Source organism: Magallana gigas, chromosome 1 (genome assembly GCF_963853765.1).
Source record: "Magallana gigas chromosome 1, xbMagGiga1.1, whole genome shotgun sequence".
Classification (NCBI taxonomy): domain Eukaryota; kingdom Metazoa; phylum Mollusca; class Bivalvia; order Ostreida; family Ostreidae; genus Magallana; species Magallana gigas.
In genome coordinates this window covers 22,233,842-22,255,257 of record NC_088853.1, presented here as the reverse complement: position 1 = coordinate 22,255,257, position 21,416 = coordinate 22,233,842, and the positions used below count along the sequence as shown (strand labels likewise).

Sequence of the window (21,416 nt, the reverse complement as noted above, 5' to 3'; positions counted from 1 at the left end):
AATATTCAAAGAATGATATCTTATTACTTATATTCATGTAATTTTCAGCAATTGTACGATTAATTATTATTCTTGGCTTTTGAAAATGGTAGATATCATTAGATTTTAAAACACGGCATTTTTTGGCCAATAACGTCCCTTGTTCTTTAATCCAAATATTCAATAAAACAAATATATCTGAATATCTGCAAAAAAACCTGTAGTTTAGTTCAATGATTGATAAGAAATGGTATCATTGTTAAATATTTTTAAATAAAGACTTTAAAATATATTTGTAATCTGTTTTCGTTTATATTTTTCATACAGCTGCTTTTACATGAAGCAATAAGCAAATAATTTTATATATTGTATCAGTGGACTTTTGTTTGTTTGTAATAAAATGAATGAAAATCTATTAGAATCAGTAAGGTCTTTTATTATTAGTGACCAATGAGGAGACGGTTATTTTGCAAAACAAGAACCAAATGTAGTTTTAAATTTGTGGTGATATTTAACACAATAACAGTTTAATGGTTGATTGTGTGTTGATAGTTGCAATAAGGTATTACAGATTTTGATTAAGTCTTGTCTGTGTAGAATTTTCTTTTGTGTATATCATAGCTACAAAAACATAGCCTAACAACATAGCCTAAAATTTATGCCAAACCATCTCATGAAATATACGTGGTTGTGCATTTTGCGAGATGTATAACAAAAAAGAACTCGGGAATGTACGTAATCTGGAGAGCTTCAATTAATGATTCAGATATAAAGATAATGGGTTTATAAAATTGCATTACAAAGAAAAAGCAAAAAGAAAAAAGGATGAAATTTAAAGATTAGAGGCAGAAGTAACACGAAATCTAAATCAAATGATCCGTTTTCAGCATCTGTATTAAAAGAATTGATAAAATAAGTATGGTAAAAACAAGTATATAATCAGAAAGAATAACTGAAACAGTTGTTAAGTACAGCGTATATATAAATTTGAGGAAAACATTGAAGAAAATGTACAAATTTTGTTTCAAGATTTTTTTTAAAAATGTTTAGACCAATGCGTTTCATATTTTACAGTTTTTGACTTATGAAGGGCAACGCATGACATGGATATATCTTAACTTTAAAATAAAAATCAAAGGAACCATAACAATTACATGGGCAACAATTCTGCATGTATAGTAATTATCGAAACAATATTGTACTAACTTACTAATGTAAATTAAAAGAACAACAAAGTTGCTTATGACTTATCTAAACTTAATTCTACTACCGTTATTGCCGAGATCAAAGAGATGCCACAGACATTATCTGCCAATATACCACGAACGTCATAAGTAAATTAGCTGATCAGAAATACCTATTTGTCTCGCACTGATCAGAAAAGTGCAACTTCAAACCATTAAAAGTTTTAAAACCATATCAATTCGTTTCGTTTGAAGTAATTAAAAATTATTTTAAATTCAATTAAATTTAAAATAGCAACATATTATTACATATAACGACCTTAACAAACATGTTAAGTTATTTATACGGTAATATAAATGACTTTAATAGCAGTTTTATCTAGGTCGCCGATTGGATGATACTGTAATGCGAAGCTACAAATTATACCAAAATGTACAATTGTTGCTACGTAGGAAAAAACTATATGAATCGTTCTAATAATGGGGTTTTGTATGTTATTATCATTCAACTAATACATGTATATTTACGATTTATTGTGATTTAGCTAAGCATATTTTTTATTTTATTTAAAAAATACCTTTTTTATAAATGTTACAATGTTTAAAAAACATTATTATGCACGGTTGATAATTCATCTTCGTTCAAAGACAGTCATTGCTAACATTAAACCATTCGACGCGTCAGCTTGGTTTATTAATGTCATATATTTTCTTTCATATACTTCGTAGATAATTTGAAAGTTCACACTTCTTGTACAACAGGCTGTATGCATCCCTTGCACAACAAGATTATTTTATGAATAGTCACATACAATTGACAATGATCTGAAAAAATGTACTTATGTATAAGCAATATAAAGTGTAGCTTTTTCTTGGTAGTTGATCATAAACAAACACCATTGTTAAAATCTATCTAGTCGTCCGAGTTGTGTTGATGTGTTGTTTGAAACACATTTAAAAAGTGTTGATAATATTACTAGTTACCTCAATTTACATTTCCGCTTGGCATTCATTTTCTCTTAACAGAATCAGCATAGAATCTCTATCTAACTGTGTGATGTTACGAACATGCATTGTAATGAACATAACTGAGAATATTACGTTGTTAATGTTTAACAACAACGTCTTATTTTAACCGTAACTAAATTAAAAAGAAGCATCGTCAATGTAAACTTTTATATTAAAAAAAAACATTTTTTTTTTAATTTTTTGTTTTTGTTTTATTCTTACAAGAAAACATATCTCTTCAGTGTATTTCCCGCACAAATTTGAACATTCCTTGCCTGCGCTGTGTCTAAAAAAGAGAAGTAACACAGAAAAATGTTGTTTAGTTATCTTATCTCTCTCTTTCTCTCTCTCTCTCTCTCTCAATGTTTTTTTTTCCTAGAAAGGTAAAAGTTTATATATCTTGTGTTCTTATTTAATATCAAATTTCGAAATATTTATAAGTACATGGACAAACCAAATTTTTACTAAACAGTCTTCGGTGTCTTACACGTTACAAAGTCAACTTGAAAGTAAAATGTTCGTTTAAATTACTCAACAAACTATTTACCGTCTCGTCGTCATCTTTGAAGCAAGACCGCAAAGGAAGCCTCAGATTCGAAATTGTTAAAGGAACGGTGTAGCCGACTGTGATTCGAACTAGATGAACTCTAGACATAAATCCGTTTAATACTTCGACATTCCAATGTTCTCCTTCTGTGAACTGGTCATAATACTACAATGGGAAATAATTGTGTTAGTTAATACATGAAAAATAAAACTATGTAGTTATATTTAGTCAGTTTAAAAAAAAAAACCCAAAAAAACCCCAAAAAACCAAAAAAAAAAAAGAAAACAAAACAGACCAAAAAAAACCCCAACCCCATAAACAAACGACCGCCTACCCCCCCCCCCCCCCCCCCCCCGAAATAAAAAGAAGATAAAAGTAACGCAAAACAGAGAACCAATTATGTTGATACAAAATAATTTTAAAATTTCTTCTGACGATAAGTAATTAAACTTGGATTAACATGTCGGATTTTTATACGTTCGCGTTTGAAAAACTGGCAGTGGTTGTGAGAAGCTAACAAACATTTTTTTTTAAATACATACACGTAGCATTATCATTTATAGTAATCTAAAACGGTATCAAATTAATTATCTTCTATGAAAAATCCTAAAATTGTTATGTTTTGAGTTGTTGTATTGATACAATACCTTAAACAAATTTCCCTTTTTGTCAAATTTACTTATCAAAAAAAACCCAACTAATTATTTAACGAAACAGTGCTTGTTTAATAGACTATAATAAATTCGATGACTACATTTGTTGAACGGTATCAGACGGGTTTTTATCTTAGAGTAGATTTTAGATTAAAATAGACTTGATTTCAGATTTTTATTCGATTGAACAGCTAGAAAATTAAATGCAGAAACAACTTTTTTCCTAAGTAAAATAGTCAAATCAAATTACATTACAAAAATAATATACAAACCAAACAAACACAATACATGTAACATAATTAAAAAGGACGATGTCGTGTTGTCTGATTTCATAACTATCGGCTGACGAAACTGCAACCATTTGCTTTTGAAATTACGTATTATAAAAATCTACTTTAAAAATTCCGTCTTCTTTTGTGATTCTGTATGTTAATTTTTCTACAAACATATCTACATTGTATGTCAATACCATAAGTAACCCTAACGATATACATTAACACATATCATATTACATTAAAGTGGTCCCATGAAAATACTTACAAGTCTTGTAAAATTTTGTGTGCCATTTGTAAATGCCACAATCACGTTAAATGCCTTATGGATAGTGAAAGACACCTTTGCAATGTTTGTGGCCTTTCCCGAGAGAGTCAAAATAAAACGTGCGTAGCCACTGTGCGTGGGTAGAAATGTCTGTCCATTGGAAGTAAACATCTCGTTGAAAGAACCGTTATAAAAACCGTCAGTGGTTATCACAGCTTTATTCATTGCATCACACACTAAAATTGAGCAAAATGTATGCATGCTTAAGAAGACAGGAAAATATTCACAATTCAATTTCATAATGAGTTAAAAAGAGAATAAAATACTTTTAAATATTCGAAAAATCACAACCTTACGAGCTCGTACTGCGTTAAAAAAAACTGAACGCTGATGTACTGACCTACTTCACACGCCGAACCCTCGAATCCGGGTTTACATTTTGTACAAAAACCTGTGCTGGGATAACATGTCTCACAATTAGAAGGACAGGACTTTGAACATTCCGCTAGATCCGCCACAGGACTTGGACATCCTTAGTTAAAAACAAAACACGATTTAAATTGAGTACACGTGCACTTGTTATTAGTGGAATATTCAAGGAGTAGGCCTACACAAGTTTTTCTTTCTTTTTTTCTTTTTTCTTTCAGAAAGTTGTGATTGTTTACGTATGTGATGTACATTATCAGTTGTCATTATTACATGTTCTGTCTGTTTATAACGCGACGCTATTGGAATATATTTATGCAACGAGCTATTTATCAAAAGTATGGCGGGTGATTCTAATACGCAATACCATAAACCTCCACTTCACACAAATCCCCAAAAGCTTTGTGACGATAATCAGGCCCGTAATAGACCCCAGGCCGACGTTCATTGTAGTAGATGACGTATTTCCCACTGTGTTCACATTTTATGGTCAAGTGATCCGGTAAAGTATATTTAGTAAACCCAGGGTCTTTATAGCACAATATACCGTCATCTTTGTCGGCCGTGTTCGAAATGTACACTGCAAACCCGAGGTAATATGGCGCAAACGTACTCCTGAAAACTGAATGTTTAAAATTAAAAAAAATTATCTTCAAAGAACATATAAAAGTTAAATGCCAAATTATAAACTGTTTGTCAAATAAAACATAAAGAAAATTGTATACAGTATACATGTATATACATTTATATATACCCACGATTGATACGGCCATTTTTCACATTAAGCCAGATGTCGTTACTTCTGCTAAAATATTCTTTATTATATTGTCTACTTTTTAAAGTTTATATTAAAGTATTACAGTACTATTGATCCTTCTTATGTGTTTCAATTCGGTTTTTGTATGTGGATATAAATTCCACGTTACGTACGTGCTGTAGAATTATCCGTCCTGAAATACAGGTTAATGAAGCTAATCCTGTACTGTTTCTGCAGATTCACCCACCACGTAATACTCTGATCTGGGCTTGTGATTGTGCACTGACCGTCGCTATAATGGCGGGATTTCAACCCGTCGACAGCTTTATCGCTCGAATACAACTTATCATAGGTTGAGGACTGCCATGTGCGTTTTTTATAGCTCAAGTTCTCCAGATCTTAAAAATTCCAAATTACAAGCTTTGTACTACAGTGGTAACAACGTTATTGTTGACAAGTCAATCGTGTAAAATCGTTCGTGTAACGTGGGTGATCGTTCGTGTAACGTGCGGGATCGTGCGTGTATCACAGAAATTAGTTTGCGTTTTTTACCGTGCGTGTTCGTGCGTGATCGTGCGGTTTTTTCGTTTTGTAACTTTTTTACGGAATTTCAGAATTTATTCTTAAAACAACGACAAGTAGTTTTTGTAATACAATGTGAATTTTTAACTTTTTTTTAATAGAAGAACATTGACAGTTGTTAACATTCATTCTCTCTTTCGTCGTTAAATACATTTAGCAAGACTTTCCACAGCTCAATCAATCCTTTGTTCGGTCGAGTTAGTTTTGCATAATTTTATAATCAGCCTATATCAAGCATCCATTGTGTCTTGACACATAATTTTCATCAGCAAGAGCGACACTTTGAATGAAAGCTGCCAAGCTTACCCATTCCCCGTTTTAATCTAAACGAGTATTCCCGCCGTTTTTTTTCTTTCATGAGAATACGATGCACATTCCTATCTGGTACATTGTGTAAACATTTGTTTGAAATAAAATTTCTATAGACACTTTAAAATTTAGAATAAATAGAAATAAATCAATTATGTACTGTAAATAATGAAAATATTGGATGTGGAAAATCGAAATTCTTTGTAACAAGGTAATAAATTTACCTCTATCCCGCATAATCAAATCGTACGTAAGGGAATTTGATTACACAAACAGTCAACTCGTACATGTATGTAAATAATTTCGTGTAGTTTATGCATTATCTTCATTTCATTTACACTTAAGTTATTATTCGTTATGGAGACAAAAAAAATTACTTTGTGTATGAATCCTATATTTTTTTGTTTGGAAGTCTTAAAATATAAAACAGTACATGCCTACTGTACATGCCGCTTTTCAATAAAACACAAACATAAAGCAATACAAATTAAAGCAATACGTTTCCTTAATTCTAATCTTAAAAATTAATTCTGATTTTGCGTGTTTAATGGTGTAGAATCGTTCGGTTGCGTGTTTTATCGTTTTTGTTGGTGTATCGTGAAAATTCAGTAAGTTAGTGATCGTCCGTGTATCGTGCGTGATCGTCCGTGTATCGTGCGTGATCGTTCGTGTATCAGAATACTGCGTGTCGTTTGTCAACAATTACGTTGCAACTACTGTAGGTACTTTTAGTTCACACACTTAAAAAATATTGTGTTTGATTATATTGGTTTTTCAGCGTTTAACTATTACATTAATAAAATTACTAAGAGACAATATATAGATATAACAGTATCTAACATATTCAATTATATTATAATCAGTAACTATAATTGGTTTAATTTTATTAAACAACTGGGATTCAGAAAAGTAGTAAATGGGACTTAAAATATAAATATACTATTGAAAGTGATAATTTATTTAATGTAATGAAAACGCCTAGATTATCTCTTTAACTTTATTATTTTGTTACCCTATCTCTCTCTGATTCTCTCTCTCTCTCTTTCTCTCTCTCTCTCTCTCTCTCTCTCTCTCTCGCTAGCTAGCTAGGTCACTAGGTAGCAACCATTTGTTCTTGACCAGCACAGTTATGTTTTTAATGCCCTGCCCCCTCCCTCCCCCTCCAAAAAAACAAACACAAAAAACAACAACAACGTAAATAACTATGAAAAAAACCACACAAAGAAAACACATATACAAAACTAATCAAACACTCACAGGTTGAACACATGGCAAAGCATGGAATTGTGCATTCAGCATCATCCTGTCCATATTCGACGATAGGACAACCTACAATTTAAACGGGTATTTTAAAAGCAATTATTTTCGTGGAAAGTATTTTCTGGTTTATGCTCCGTTCATAGACAAGTCTTTTAGTTCACATTGTGTTGTGATTTTCAACATTGATATTCAATTTCAAATTTATGCATTTCGTGTTCGAATATAAAATAAAACTCGCCTGAAACTTCAATCTCACAGAGGTCGCCATGTGCATATTTACTGTAATCCTGTGGATAATGTATCCCAGGGAGTCTTTCATTGTAGTAGAAGACGTACTGACCAATCACAGAGCAATATATTATCACCTCATCTGGAATGGTGGACGCCGTGTAGTGTGTATCTTGAAAACAGACGACGCCATCTCGACGATCTGTTGTATTAGATACAATGATGGAAAATCCCAAAAGCCTTTTTGTGAAACCGTTGTTTGCATCTGTGATATAAATTTTTAAATTGAGGACAATAATATAATTATCCAAGAAAATATTAATTCAATGTTCAGATAAAGTACCGATCAGACCCAACCTAAAACCAGAGTAAACCCAAACTAAACCCCCGGTTTACTTTTGGGGTTTACTTGGGGTCTACTTTTTGAAAATTTAAGTCCACTCAGGGTTTAGTTTGGGTTTACGTTGGGTTTACTCGGGAATTGCTTTTGAGGTCATCTGTATTCACGGTAGTGTGAATCAGACTCGTCTTTTACCTTACCATCTGACTGGCTGTAATCCCTGCCCCTTGTATATTCCGAATACACATGCAGCGCTTGCTTTCAAGGGTATACTTCTGAACGGGGTTTACCCTCTGTGTCCACTCTGGGTTTCCAATGTACTTTGGGTTTACTCTGTGTCCACTCTAGTAAACCCGAAGTAAACCCAGAGCAAACCAAGAAAGAAAACACAGTGTTTAGTTGGAGTTTACTTTCTGTTAGGTTAGGTCTGATCGGTACTGTACATGTAAATGTCAACCAGTAAAAGAATGGGAAAAGGAATTGGTAAAACTTCACTTCTGAATGTTCCTGCTAAATGTATATTATAAGAAATATGTCATTCTACATAAGGATTAGCAAAACCGAGCCCCTTCCTTACCCCATGTCTTATTATCCGTTCTTGAAAACACACTAATGCGCTCAATTCGTCTAGGTCTCTGCAAATTCACTACCCACATAGCAAAAACTTGGTTCTCCTTGGTCGAGGTGCATACTCCTTGAGTGATAATACCAGCTAATACTTTACCATCAACTAGTCTATCACTTTGATGCTTATCAATAATCGATGTCATTTTAAAAGTCGGACGATGCAGAGCCATATTGACTGTAAAAAAATTAAAAGAAAACTAAACTTAAAAAAAACCGCTGTTAATAAACTAATAGATCATGGAATTGGTGTGTGAAACGTATGTCAACGTATGTAGCTAACTTTATTATACATATCTCATTCAAAATGATTTAATTAAGAAAAAGGTGAAAATTCACTTTATAATAAAATGAAATTGACTGAACATTAACATCTGCAAGTAAACAGATCTTGCTTCAAAAAGACATCAGGAAAATATACATCGTAAGAAAAAAATGTTTGAAATAAGTTCTTTTATAAAATTCATACTTATGAGAATTAGCAAAAAAAAGAATTATCTGCATAGATAAGATTCGTCGGAAACAAAATGCAATAAATAACTTCTTTTTTTTATAGAATTCATAGCAAGAGGAAATACCATAACTCACTTCTTTTAAAATGATCACAATAACGACCGTCGTAGCCGGGAGTACAATATCCAAGACACAGTCCGGTGAGAATACTACAGTGATGGCAGTTGATAGGACACGGCTTAGAGCAATTCCCACCATAGAAACCAAGGGGACAACCTTTAATATCAGTTGGAAACAAAGAATATTTTAATTTATGACCATTTCAGACTGTCTTGATTTCTTTAAGATGAAGGGCACCATACGAAAATACTAAAATCTAAATTATTTGAATGTTTTCTTGACTAAAAAAGACGTTACAGATTTAGAAAATTAAAGCTTAAAATTATAGTTACATCTGATATTTTTTTTTTGTTGACACTAAGATCGTCTCACTAAGTTTACATTGACTTGTCAGTAAACATATAATGCCGAGAGAATTAGCAAATTAATTTAAAAAAACGCTGATGCTATATTTGACTATAGTTATTGTTTACAAATAAAAACATAAAAAAATGTTTCTTCATTTAAGTTGTTTTTCTCTCTTATTAATAAATTCAACGATTTAAAACTGAAAATGTAATAATAAAGTCTTTTAACGTCATCACTTACCAAAAACCTCGACCTCACAGAGAGATATCTGTGATTTTGCAGAAAAGCCCAGATTTGTTGTTGACATGAGATTCCTCGTAATGTGTTGATATAATACGTATCGGCCTACTGTACCACAGTATGCGGTGGTTTTAGGATGTATGTCTAGTGAAACGTGGTTGCTCGCGTGGTAGCAGACATATCCGTCTTCTTTTTCTGTTGTATTTGATATGTAGATTACGGAATCCAAGAAAATGCTTTCATTGGTGGCTTTTGAAAATCAAAGAAATAAAAAATAGTAGTATAAAGGTCGTCAACCCAAATAAGTCTTTACCTACATGTATAATTGTTTACCTGTTGAAATAAATATGGAATTTTATTATAACATATTAAAAATTATTATTCAAGAACGGGTTTAATTTTTAAGGAAAATAACGGCTGTGTGAGCAAGCACAACAATCTATGTACGAACTTATACATGTACGGAAGACAAGAACTTTGCCTATTGATTGTGAATTTGATTTTTTTTTATATAAAATGTTGTACCAGGTTTGTTATATGCATGTGAATTTTAGAGTTGAGAAAATGTTGACATTAATGAACGTGTCAATTTAAAATATTTGAAACATATACATAATTTGAAAGGTGTACACCTAATTACCTGGTATATGGTTAAACTGGACGATTTCCCCAGACTGTATATAACAATTTCTACTAGCATTTTCATTTTGGGCCAACATTAGCAATAGCAGTGAAAAAAATAAGCTAAATTACATATATGTATGAATGTACATGCATACTTCATGAGAAAAATACCAAATCAATGGCTATACTCTATAAAAACAATTAGACAAATGCCGACTTTTAAATGTTTGGTATACCATTATAACACCAGTTGGATTAAGACAACTAATAAACAAACGTTAAGAGATCAGTTTTGACAAAAATGACAACTCGATATTCAGGAATCGATTAAAGGGTGATATAGAGAATTTATATGTATATTGTATTTATGTAAATATGCTTTTTTTTCTTCATGTACCTCATATGCCATTTTATGGTTTTGATTGAAAATTAACATGAATTTAAATTGAACTGAATAAAGTAAACGTTACAAAAAGTATAAAACTGAGGTACCATAACTTCACCTTTGTTGGTTGTTTTGATTTCCATTTTATGACGTTCAAATTATGCAATATACACATGTAAAATAATTTTTATTCGAGAGTGCACTATGTGTTTGCGAGGTTAGTGAGGACATTGCATTTCAATCAAGTAGTTGTTCAGATAAGTTCACCAGGTGTCCAAGTAGCGTAAACGACAATTCGCGAGCTTATAACCGATACAACACAAGTTCGATCCCCGTAATCGACAGTGGCTGTATGTGATAAATTACGACAGTCGCCCGCTTGAACATGTAGTTCTTTCCGGGTACTCCTGCTTCTTCCCAGACCAATGACACCCTCACGCTTACATCTTTGCCAACAAGAGATTTTATTATAAGTTATGGAACTTGTTTACCAATCGTTGTAAAATTGATAATGTTTAGTTAACAGATTTAAACCAGTTGGTTTCATTACTCAAATCAAGGGATGTTAACGAGTATACGAGTACTCGACTAGAGGAACATTTAAAACATGTTCATGTTTTCTTAACGCAGCAGTTTTTGAGCTACGAATAAAAATTAGTTTTCTTTTTTTATCATTTTTTATTTCTAAGTTACCGACTGTGCAATTGTAACATTTTTTTGTAACGTTGAGCGCCTTACATATTGATCTCTTTTGATTTTGAAGAGCAAATATTTGTTTTGAATAGAAAAATTTAGGCAGATACTTACTAAAGATGACCAATGTAATGGGCCGTGTAATCAGTTGGTCAGTAGAGTATATGTATGTTTGATCAGACATTTAATCATATCAATATTTAATAAAAGGGGTTTAGTTTTTTTATAATCATTAAACTTAATTTTTGATTAGGAATGTGATGATGTTTTAACATGAAACTGATCACACTTGATCTGTTTTTGATATTATGGAGCTCATTTTCTTGTAAGTGTCACAAGTAAAAGCAAAAGATAAGGTATTTGCTAATGACTATTAAGATAAAATACTTCTTTAATTTATCAAGCAAAATGCATTTAGTAAATATTTTTATAATAAAGTTATAAAATGTATTTTTTAGTTTAAAATACTATATACGTGAAATTATCATTATTTGATTTGAGAAGGACACACAGTTCCAAAAAATCAACGAGTGCACATATGCTTCACTATCGCTCGACTAAAAAACCCATGATTAGTCGACTAAGCCAATCGAGTAAAATTGACATTTCTGCTTAACATGAACACAAGAAAGAGTATTTCACTTACCATACCTTTGTCCACCGGATTTATGATATAAAACTACTGTATATATACTGTACGTAGCCTCGAGGTCAACCATCCACGTGACTTCCTTCGAAGATGGGTAGGACATTGCGCACTGATCCCGTCCTCCTGAGCTAGTCTCGTACAGCCCATCTACTGCCTTCGCAGAGGAATATTTTTCAAGAGTCTGCCATGTAGGCTTCCTATACGCCAGGTTATCTGTATTTATAAAAGTATCCAATAGGTAAATATTATAGTACATCAATTATGTAAAGAAGTTTATCAAAGGGTTGTTTAAAATAGGTGAACAAATTATAACACAAGAGCAAAACTTCATTCAACCCATGTACTGCCTTTGTTGATTCCTCTCAAAATCTAAAAGAAATCATATACTTTGGTTTTGTTATGCCTGGTTTCTTAACAAATATTAAAATTGTCAGAAAGAAAAGAATATTAATAAACTAAACGAAATGAAAACAAAATAATTATAAATCAGCTACATTAAAAATGATAAATTGAAATCTACAATGAATGGCTGTTAAGAATCCGTTATCTTACCATTCTTTAAGTCAAGTTATTCACCGATTAATTAAAGTTAGATAGTTGGATTGGCAGCAAATATATTGTTAGATGTACAATGAATTTAAAGATATAATTTTAGCAGCCATAGAACAATTGTTAGATAAAAAAAAAAACCAGCGGTTTTAAAAAAAATTCTACCCTAACATGTTAGCTTCAACTTTTTATTACAGAAATGGAAAGATACATATGACCACGACAACTTTTACCGTCAACATTACATTAAACAAATTATTTAATGTACTTACATCCCACAGCCTCACAGAGCGGCAGCGTGGTCAGCGAAAAGAGTGCAACGAACAGCATTCCTTATGGTGTCTTGTTCTTCTGCACGAAGTAGATGCCTCAACAACTTATATATATTTACATAGATAGCAATTCGGTTCCCTTATTTTATACTTAAACAGCTATTTCAGCTATTTTTCTCACTTTTTACTTGTTTTGACAATCTGTATTATAAACAAGATGTTTACAACTATTTTAAATGTTTTATTTATGAGGATGTATGGTGCATTTTATGAATATATTAACAGTCAACAAGATAAATTTTCTCATTTTTTAGAGTTTTCAATAAAGCAGAAAAAATAAACGCACATTAAAACAAACTTCATTCTGTTAATATGTTTTCTACTTTCATGTTAATGTATTCATCTTCAATGAATAATTACAATATTATTGCCGTATCAGTAAAAATAAATACTCTGCACTTTGTTAACAGACCAATAAAGATAGTCTATGCAGGATATCATAGTTAACAATTATATCTAGTTCTTTAGTCGACATAAATAATTGTGAAATAAATATATATGGTAAAACATTACTCATAACATTCTGCGATTTAAGTATTATAATCATATTGGTCTACCGATGGATATTTAATTGAAGGGTGACATCTAACAGTTAATTCCCACAAGCAAAAGTAATTCACAATAGCCTCCAAATTGCACCGTTATATAATTTGAACTTCTGAGTCTCAGTACATGTTTTAAATAGCAAATTTCATCTAAGTTGCAATTCTGTTTGTTTGGGTTTTTTAGAATCTTTATTACAAATAAAAAGATAACTACAAGACGCAATTTTATTTGAACTTATTGTGCACCATTGATTATTGATGTAGCAGTGACAGAATAAATAATTCAAGATGAGACCATCGCAAAGTAATAAAATTATGATCATTGTATTTATTAACAATTTTAGGTACATCATTTACAGTCAGTGCATTTAATTTGCTTATCTATTATGATTGTTTACGTAGTTAGACTCAAACTATTAACGTCAACAGACTAAAAAATGCGTTTATGCTTATACGTGAATTTGTTTAAATAAATTTTTAAAGAAGAATATTTTTTTTATATTTTATATAAAGTCTGATTCTGTTCTTTCATTATGTAATGCACTGTTTTTAAAAAAAAGTAAAGGAAACTTTTGTTTTATAAAAGCTGGCAATAATTGTAAAGGAGTTTAATAATGAATATTCAACGAAGCTTTTATACACGTTATCTAAAAAAAGACTAATAATTTGCATCAATCGGTTAAATGAATCCAGTTTATTTAAACAAAAAATCGCACATGCCTTTTCTAGCTTATTGTAAACAATTATCTAAATTATCAAAAAAAAAAAACATTAGCAGGTTTCAATTCTAAAACATTACAATTAGAAACTTTTTTTTCTAAAAACCGTCATGACTTAAAAAGAAGTCGTTACTTTGTATTTTTGTTCAATAAATAAACATATTTCATGAGCAATAGAAATAAATTTGTAGGCATAAATTGTGTTTTCTTGCATTCACTTGATTGATACACATGACATATTGAATACTTAAAGACTATAATTTATAAACCACAAGTATATAAGTTCACATAGTTTGGTAGTAACAAAACACAATTGTTCAAACTATTTGAAAATAAAAAACAAACAAACAAACAAAAAACAACAGAATCATTTTTATTTTAGAGAGCATGTCTGCCTGTCTACATGTATGTGTTCCTCCATTCTGCTTTAACTTTTATCTCGCCTATCTCAGTTCCTCTGTTCAGGAGACTGTGATTCCCCCATCAATAGCAATAGCTGTTCCTGTCATGTTTTTCCCTGCTGGGGAACACAGGAACAGCACCAAGTCAGCAATCTGGAAATCGAATGGTAAATTAACATATGTCAGTGTTGTAAATAAAATGGTGGGGAAATAAAAATTTATATTTAGGTGGAATATAAGCTGCTTATGTTTTATATCATTTCGACGACCATATACAGATGTAAGTAGGGCCAAAATAACAGGAACAAATGCAAGTTAAAGTGAATTTGAATAAAGCTACTTCTAGTTTCTTTTCATTGCTTTTTAGATTAATTACCAAATGAAAAAATAATAATAACGTTTTATCTATTTGATCACTTGTGCTCGCTCTATTTGTATTAGTCTATATATACTTTTTATTAAGATTGGCTGTTTTATTAGCTATATACAATCTTGCCCCTGATAAAGTATCTTTGCTGACTTAAACGCCTTTGTTCCAGGTTTATATAGACTGAACACGTCACATCTAAGATACTTTAAAAAACAACTTTTTATCATTTAGAGTTTACCCAAAAATCCTATTTCTGTTAGTTCATAGCTACCTGATCTACTTCGGTGAACTGTTTCGTTGGATGTGCTAATCTTGCTGCATCCTTTATAAATACAAAACAAAAAATCAAAACAATTACCATTGGAGCTAGATATGCATCATTGGTCAACAAAAATGTGAATAAATGAATAACATCGTGCTTAAATACAGTACCGATCAGACCCAACCTAACACCAGAGTAAACCCCAACTAAACCCTGGTTTTACTTTTGGGCTTTACTTGGGGTTTACTCTGGGTTTACTTTTAGAAAATTTGGGTCCACTCGGGGTTTACCTGTGGTTTACTTTGGGTTTACTTGGAAATTGCTTTTGTGGTCCACTGTACGCACTGAAGTGTGAAGCAGACACATGTTTTATCTTACCATCCTACTGCCTGTAATTCCTGCCCCTTGCGTATACCGAATGCTTAGTTAGCGTCTGTTTTCAGGGTATATTTCTGATCAGGGTTTACTCTCTGTGTCCTCTCTGGATTTACTTGGGGTTTACTCTGGGTTTACTCTGGGTCCACTCTAGTAAACCCGAAGTAAACACAGAAAGTAAACCCAGGTTTACGTTGGGGTTTACTTTCTGTTAGGTTGGGTCTGATCAATACTGAATATTATATACTTTTCATCCAATATTTTTTTTTATTTCAATTATGAAATATGATGTAATTTTATCATATTTAAATGGATTGTTTATTTGCATTTGAGTTCCTGCACAACTGTTATTTACTGATTTTAACGATTCAGTACGAATGAGACTGTTATGTTGGATGTGCTATGTCATGACACATTAAATTTAATTCCATTTATATCTTCTATATTTACATCTACCAAACATAATTTCCTCTATTTCTTACGGAAACCTATATTTAATTCATAGCTCTATAGAAACAGCCTGACTGAAATCTACACGCCCTATTTATCGATTGGTCGAAATCTACAGCGGCTGAACTAAAACAGGACTAAAATTGACACGCCCTGTTAATCGATTGGTCTGAACCTACAGCGACCTTAGTAAAATCCCGGACTGCACGAAATAATCATATAAATATAAAATAATTGGCTGTTTCTTTTAGCTAACGTACTTTCGTACATTAACAGTTATTTAGTGAATTTTACTAACTTTTTTATAATCAGTTTATTAATTAGTTAAAGAAAGATGTTAATATAAACAATAAAATGCTTTCTTTGATGATTCATGCTGGTTATGAAGGTAGCGATCATTGCAGGAAAAAATTTACATAACCCGCTAACGCGGGTTATGTATTTTTCCTGCAATATCACTACCTTCATATCCCAAATAAATAACAAAAAAGCATTTTATTGTTTAGATATAATGCACTTATAAACTATACTATCAATTTAAAGAGTATTTTAGTTTTAATGATACTGTAAATATTATTATTTTTGTTTTTGGTAAAGTACGCATTTATGGAGTCAAACAACAGTACAATGTACTGAAAACGCCGATATGTCATTGACTTAATACAAGTTATGATTTTTTACCAATATGCACAGGGGTTTCAAACTTACTAAGCTACTAGCGTAAATTTGCACACGCGTAAATAACCAATTTAAAGCATCGGAATATAGGTTAATCACGTAGTCCTGCGATATGTACCGCCATGATAACTTACCTTATATTTTTTCTGCGCTTAACCCAGTGGGTGCCTCTTTTTCTTTAATGAAAGGGACTATAACTGAAAATAATTAAATTAAATTGAATTGAATGTTCATTGTATGGCATGCCAAACTTTGCAATAGTCGATCTTCTCCAGTTGTTTTGTTTAAATTCCATTTGTTTGTATGTTTTTGTTTGTTTGTTTGTTTGTTTTTTTTATATATATAACTTTTATTGGAATAGTTTTTGACTTTTTTTCATTTGCATTGCATCATTTTCAATTTGTATTGTATTATATCAAATCTTATTCAATATTTTTTCATTGTTTAAATCTTATTTGTGTTGTAAGATACAGTTCATTTGTATTGTTAAGTGATTCACTTGCATTGCATTTTGTGGATTCGTTATTTTAATATTTTACGAAGTATTTTATAGGGTTTATTATAATTGAGTAAAAATAATCCTTTAGCTAAAATTTAACAGAAAAGATATTGAATAAAAAAATGAAATGAATGAATTTTTACGATACATATAGCATTTATACAATATAAATTTTGTTTATACAATAGAAAGAAAAATGATGAAATACAAAAAGAAAAATTATTCGATACAAATGAAAATTGTACAATGCAAATGAAAAATTATAGAATAAAAATGAAAATTATACAATGCAAAATAATAGTATTCAAGTAAAAGTAAAATGTCAATATATATTATATCACTTACATGTAAATGATGCACGTTTTAGAACTAGAGAAAGGTGTCTTTTTAAGTAGGGAGATATCATAACATTTAATAAAGAATGTGACATACAATATAGAGAACAAATTACGTATTACCCGTGTTAGTCCAATTAAACCAGACTTAGAGGCAATGTAGCTGGATACGTTTAGTAAAGCCACAAGTCCACAAATAAAAGAAATATTAATCATTCTCCCCCATCCTGTCAATCATAGATATGAAAAGAATAAAGAAATGAAATCAATGGTGAATAGACATTCGGTTCTTAAGTTATTTGCATTTAATACCCTTTAAAGAATTGAAAAGAAAGCATATTTAATAGTTTTGAAATAGCATAATGAATAATTGTAAAACAGCTTATTTTAGGTGTCCATAAATAGTGAGCTTATAGAATCCAAAACCAAAACCAAAAAAAACCCTAATAGGGTAGGGCAGATTCATTTTCATCAGACATGATCATATGCGACGCAAAAAACAATAATTCATTCATTTTAAAGCAATAGTTTCAACAATTTACTTATTCGTTACCTTTCTCTTTCATTGAGCCCAGCAATTGTTTAATAACCATAAACGGAGCAGTCAAGTTGACGGTGATATCGTCCTCCCAGTTGTCATCCGGAAGTTCTTCAATCTTGCTGACGGAAAGGCGACCTAAATATTTAGATGATAATAAACCGATAGACTAATTGATGTATACTTAGTCTAGCAAATGCAGTGACGAACAGACATGCATACAGACAATAAAAGCTAAAAACAAAATACAAATCTTTGAAAAAATATCAATATAATAAAGCATAATTCAAAGAACGAATAAATCAACATTTAGGCATATGATTTCTACTGTGGTTTCATCAATGTCCGTTGAATTCCTGCTTTGATAGATTTCATTGTTGACTCTGCTCACACGAACAAAACAATCGTTCCAATCGGAATGTCAAATAGTATATTGTATTGTTAGAACAATAAGCATTGAATTTATGCATTAATGGGTGTTTAATATTCACTAAATTTACGAATATTGATGCCATGGAAAATGATTGAAACTGAGTACCCATGCAAAAGTTATGTATATACCAGCTGTATTAACTATGACATCAACATCTTTAGACTTCAGTTCCTGTAAAACCCTTTGGAAATCTGTTTTTAAAAGGTCGCATTCAAAAAATGTAACATCATGTTTACTCCTGCGAAAAAAGAAATGCAATTAACAAAAGGTATCTGAAAAAGCTCTTAAAAATACATATTTGAAAGGGGGATATGTCGCCAAGCAAAATTGTTTTTCCTATAACTACAAAAAACCAAAGGACAGAAATCATTTATGTCTGATAAAAAAAAAAAAACATCAAGAGACATTTATTCTATTTTAACATTTTTTGTCTAGTTTGTGAATTAAAAAAAAGATTACAGTAACGTTTAATATTTGTCAAAAAAGATAAAAAAAAATATAACAAATTAATTGCCATTTAAAGGGAAACAAATATCAACCTACCTTTCTTTATCTTATCGATTGAAATCTGTACACTATCCTGTTTTGCTTTGTCAACTCCAATGATGTCACAACCGGCGTTTGCCAAAGAAGTGGCGATTGATGTGATGATCCGATTGCACCAGCAAAACCGACTACAAGCGCTGTTTTCCCATCTAAAGTCATTTCAACTTTATCCTGTCAACCTAAAAGTATGGAATTTAATGGTACAGTCTTCACGCAGGTAGGATAAAGTCTCATGTATTGTTTTGGCGTGAAATAATCACAGCAATAGACCCGACTTAAGCAATTTTAGACAATAGCTGACAGATTTTTTATTCAAATTTAAAGTTTTCTGGAGTTATAATATTAGTGTGTTGTTATTGATCTAACCAGTATTTCACCCAGAAAATATAAACTGTGCGTCTTGTGATTTGAAAAATATAAAACATATTGCATGTAACTTGAATCTGTCGAAAATAATGATACAAAAAATAAATTGTTGTCAAGTACATGTATAACAAAAGCAGTACCAGCCCCTTAATCCTTAAAGACCAAGAACTAAATAATCAAAATAAGCAATAAGCTTTTATCAAACTTGAAAACAGATTTTATTGATCATAATAAAATGTATTTTGGTGTGACGATTCTATTCCTTCCTTAGCAGCAATTTTCTCCAAGCAATTATACATGCGGTAAAATCCAAAAAAGTATTACATTAAACACAACTGACAAAAAAAAATGTGCGGAGTGTTTTTTTTTTCTTTTGCAATATATACCTTGTTGCATGTATAGGCAAACGGCATGTTGCATTTTAAGAAAAAATTCTTTTAATGGAGTTGTATTTATTTCAAATTAGTAAAATAGTAACTAAAGTGATTTTTCGACAATTATGCAATGAATTGTGATATTATGATAAATCATTATCTTTTCGAAGATGTGAAAACCAAAGTAATTAGTGGAATGTGTGCAAAGAAAAGTCACAGGATATTCATAACACTGCAAATACATGTAGCATTGGTTCAAAACTTTCTGACAACCTTCATTTTTCATCATTTTGCCAATATCTTTTTTTTAAATAAACATCTATGATATATGTATATATCATTTTTTAGAGAAAAAACCCGCATTTTGTTTTCAACTAGTGTCATTCTCTTTACCCGTACCTTTCATTGATATCTTAATTTTGAAATCATTTTGATGAACAAATTCAGTAAAAAATTATGTGTTATTAAACTCATAAATTTTCTGTTCATATGGAAAGGAAATCTAAAGATTATGTATCGCAATGTATTAGACTTAGACATTTAAAATATATGTTCCAGGAAACCTTTATTAGGGTTTGCGTATTTTGTAAAATTCTGTCATTGTGTGTTGATGAAAATCTAAGTTTCAATGCTGCTTTGCAATTAAACATTTAAAAAAAATAGAATGAAACGTATTTATTCCGTTAAAAGTTCTTTATGCAAAGAATAGCATAATTGTGCAAATGCACACGTGTGAAATACATGGTGAATTCAAATCAAAAGGTAAACGGGTTAATTCCGAAGTTTTCACTGACTCTCATTTTAAAATATAACATTGTCACATATAAAATGATTTCAAAGCTCATTTAGGAATGTCACTTAATTCCAAACAACATCATTTATTTAGTTAACAGCACTGGCAGACATTTCCAGTCCTTATACGTATTCTAAATTTGGGAAAACATGTTTAAGCAATCAGACTGAATGTATTTTTTAATAATTAGTTATGGTTGTAGCGCACTTTCTGATTAGCTTGAAATTATTTTATATCGTATAAAGAAAGTTGCCTACGTCATAGTCAGACTAACGTCAAAAATGTATCAATACGGCTGACGTTACATTTGAATTTATTACAATTTTACGTCATTTTAAAGGTCCAAGGACCGTTTTTATCTACAATGAAGAATAAAAAATTAAATTATAAGCAATGAATACAATATTTATTAGTTTTATACGATATTAAATGGTTTTAAACTGCCCCAAATCATTTTATGTCGTATAAAACAAATAAATATTGAATTCATTCCTTATATAAAATATTCTTCAATGTTTAATATTTTTGTCTGGGATAACAATGTGAATCGATCTGTTAATGTATAGTCCGATGATTCAATATGATTTAGATTAAAATGTATAATTGCTGAAGATCAAAAAAAATTAAGTAACAGGAACTATGAGATGATCATAATGAATACGATCATAAAGTTGTCAGGCTTTGTTGGATTTGACCTGCCCCCTTTGTCGGTAATTGATCATCTCATAATACCCCTAGAATGATTCCTTTCCGAAAGTTAACACCACCATTGTTAGATGTTATATCATTTACAAAAAAAATTAAGCTGTAAAAATAATAAAATATTCAGTCTTACCTGATCCAATATAGCAAACAGAATTTTAAAAAACTATCTGTACAGTTGCAACACTGTATCTTGGGTG

General features: G+C 30.9%; 2 long non-coding RNA genes across 3 annotated transcripts; both read right to left on the bottom strand.

Moving 5' to 3' along the window:
• Positions 1-3,917: 3,917 nt before the first annotated feature.
• LOC136276374 (uncharacterized) lies at positions 3,918-5,486 on the bottom strand. The gene is made up of 3 exons (XR_010714850.1): positions 5,268-5,486; positions 4,312-4,959; positions 3,918-4,147 (listed from the first exon to the last, which is right to left on the bottom strand). It is a non-coding gene; the product is annotated as an uncharacterized lncRNA (long non-coding RNA).
• An 8,020-nt stretch (positions 5,487-13,506) lies between these two features.
• Positions 13,507-20,690, bottom strand: LOC117687843 (uncharacterized). Of its 2 annotated transcripts, XR_010714848.1 has the most exons (7): positions 18,979-20,690; positions 18,564-18,673; positions 18,018-18,140; positions 17,588-17,691; positions 16,765-16,827; positions 15,137-15,187; positions 13,507-14,648 (listed from the first exon to the last, which is right to left on the bottom strand). It is a non-coding gene; the product is annotated as an uncharacterized lncRNA (long non-coding RNA). The 2 variants fall into 2 exon arrangements; XR_010714849.1 differs by lacking the exon at positions 17,588-17,691 and having other exon boundaries at positions 18,979-20,688.
• Between the last annotated feature and the right edge of the window lie 726 nt (positions 20,691-21,416).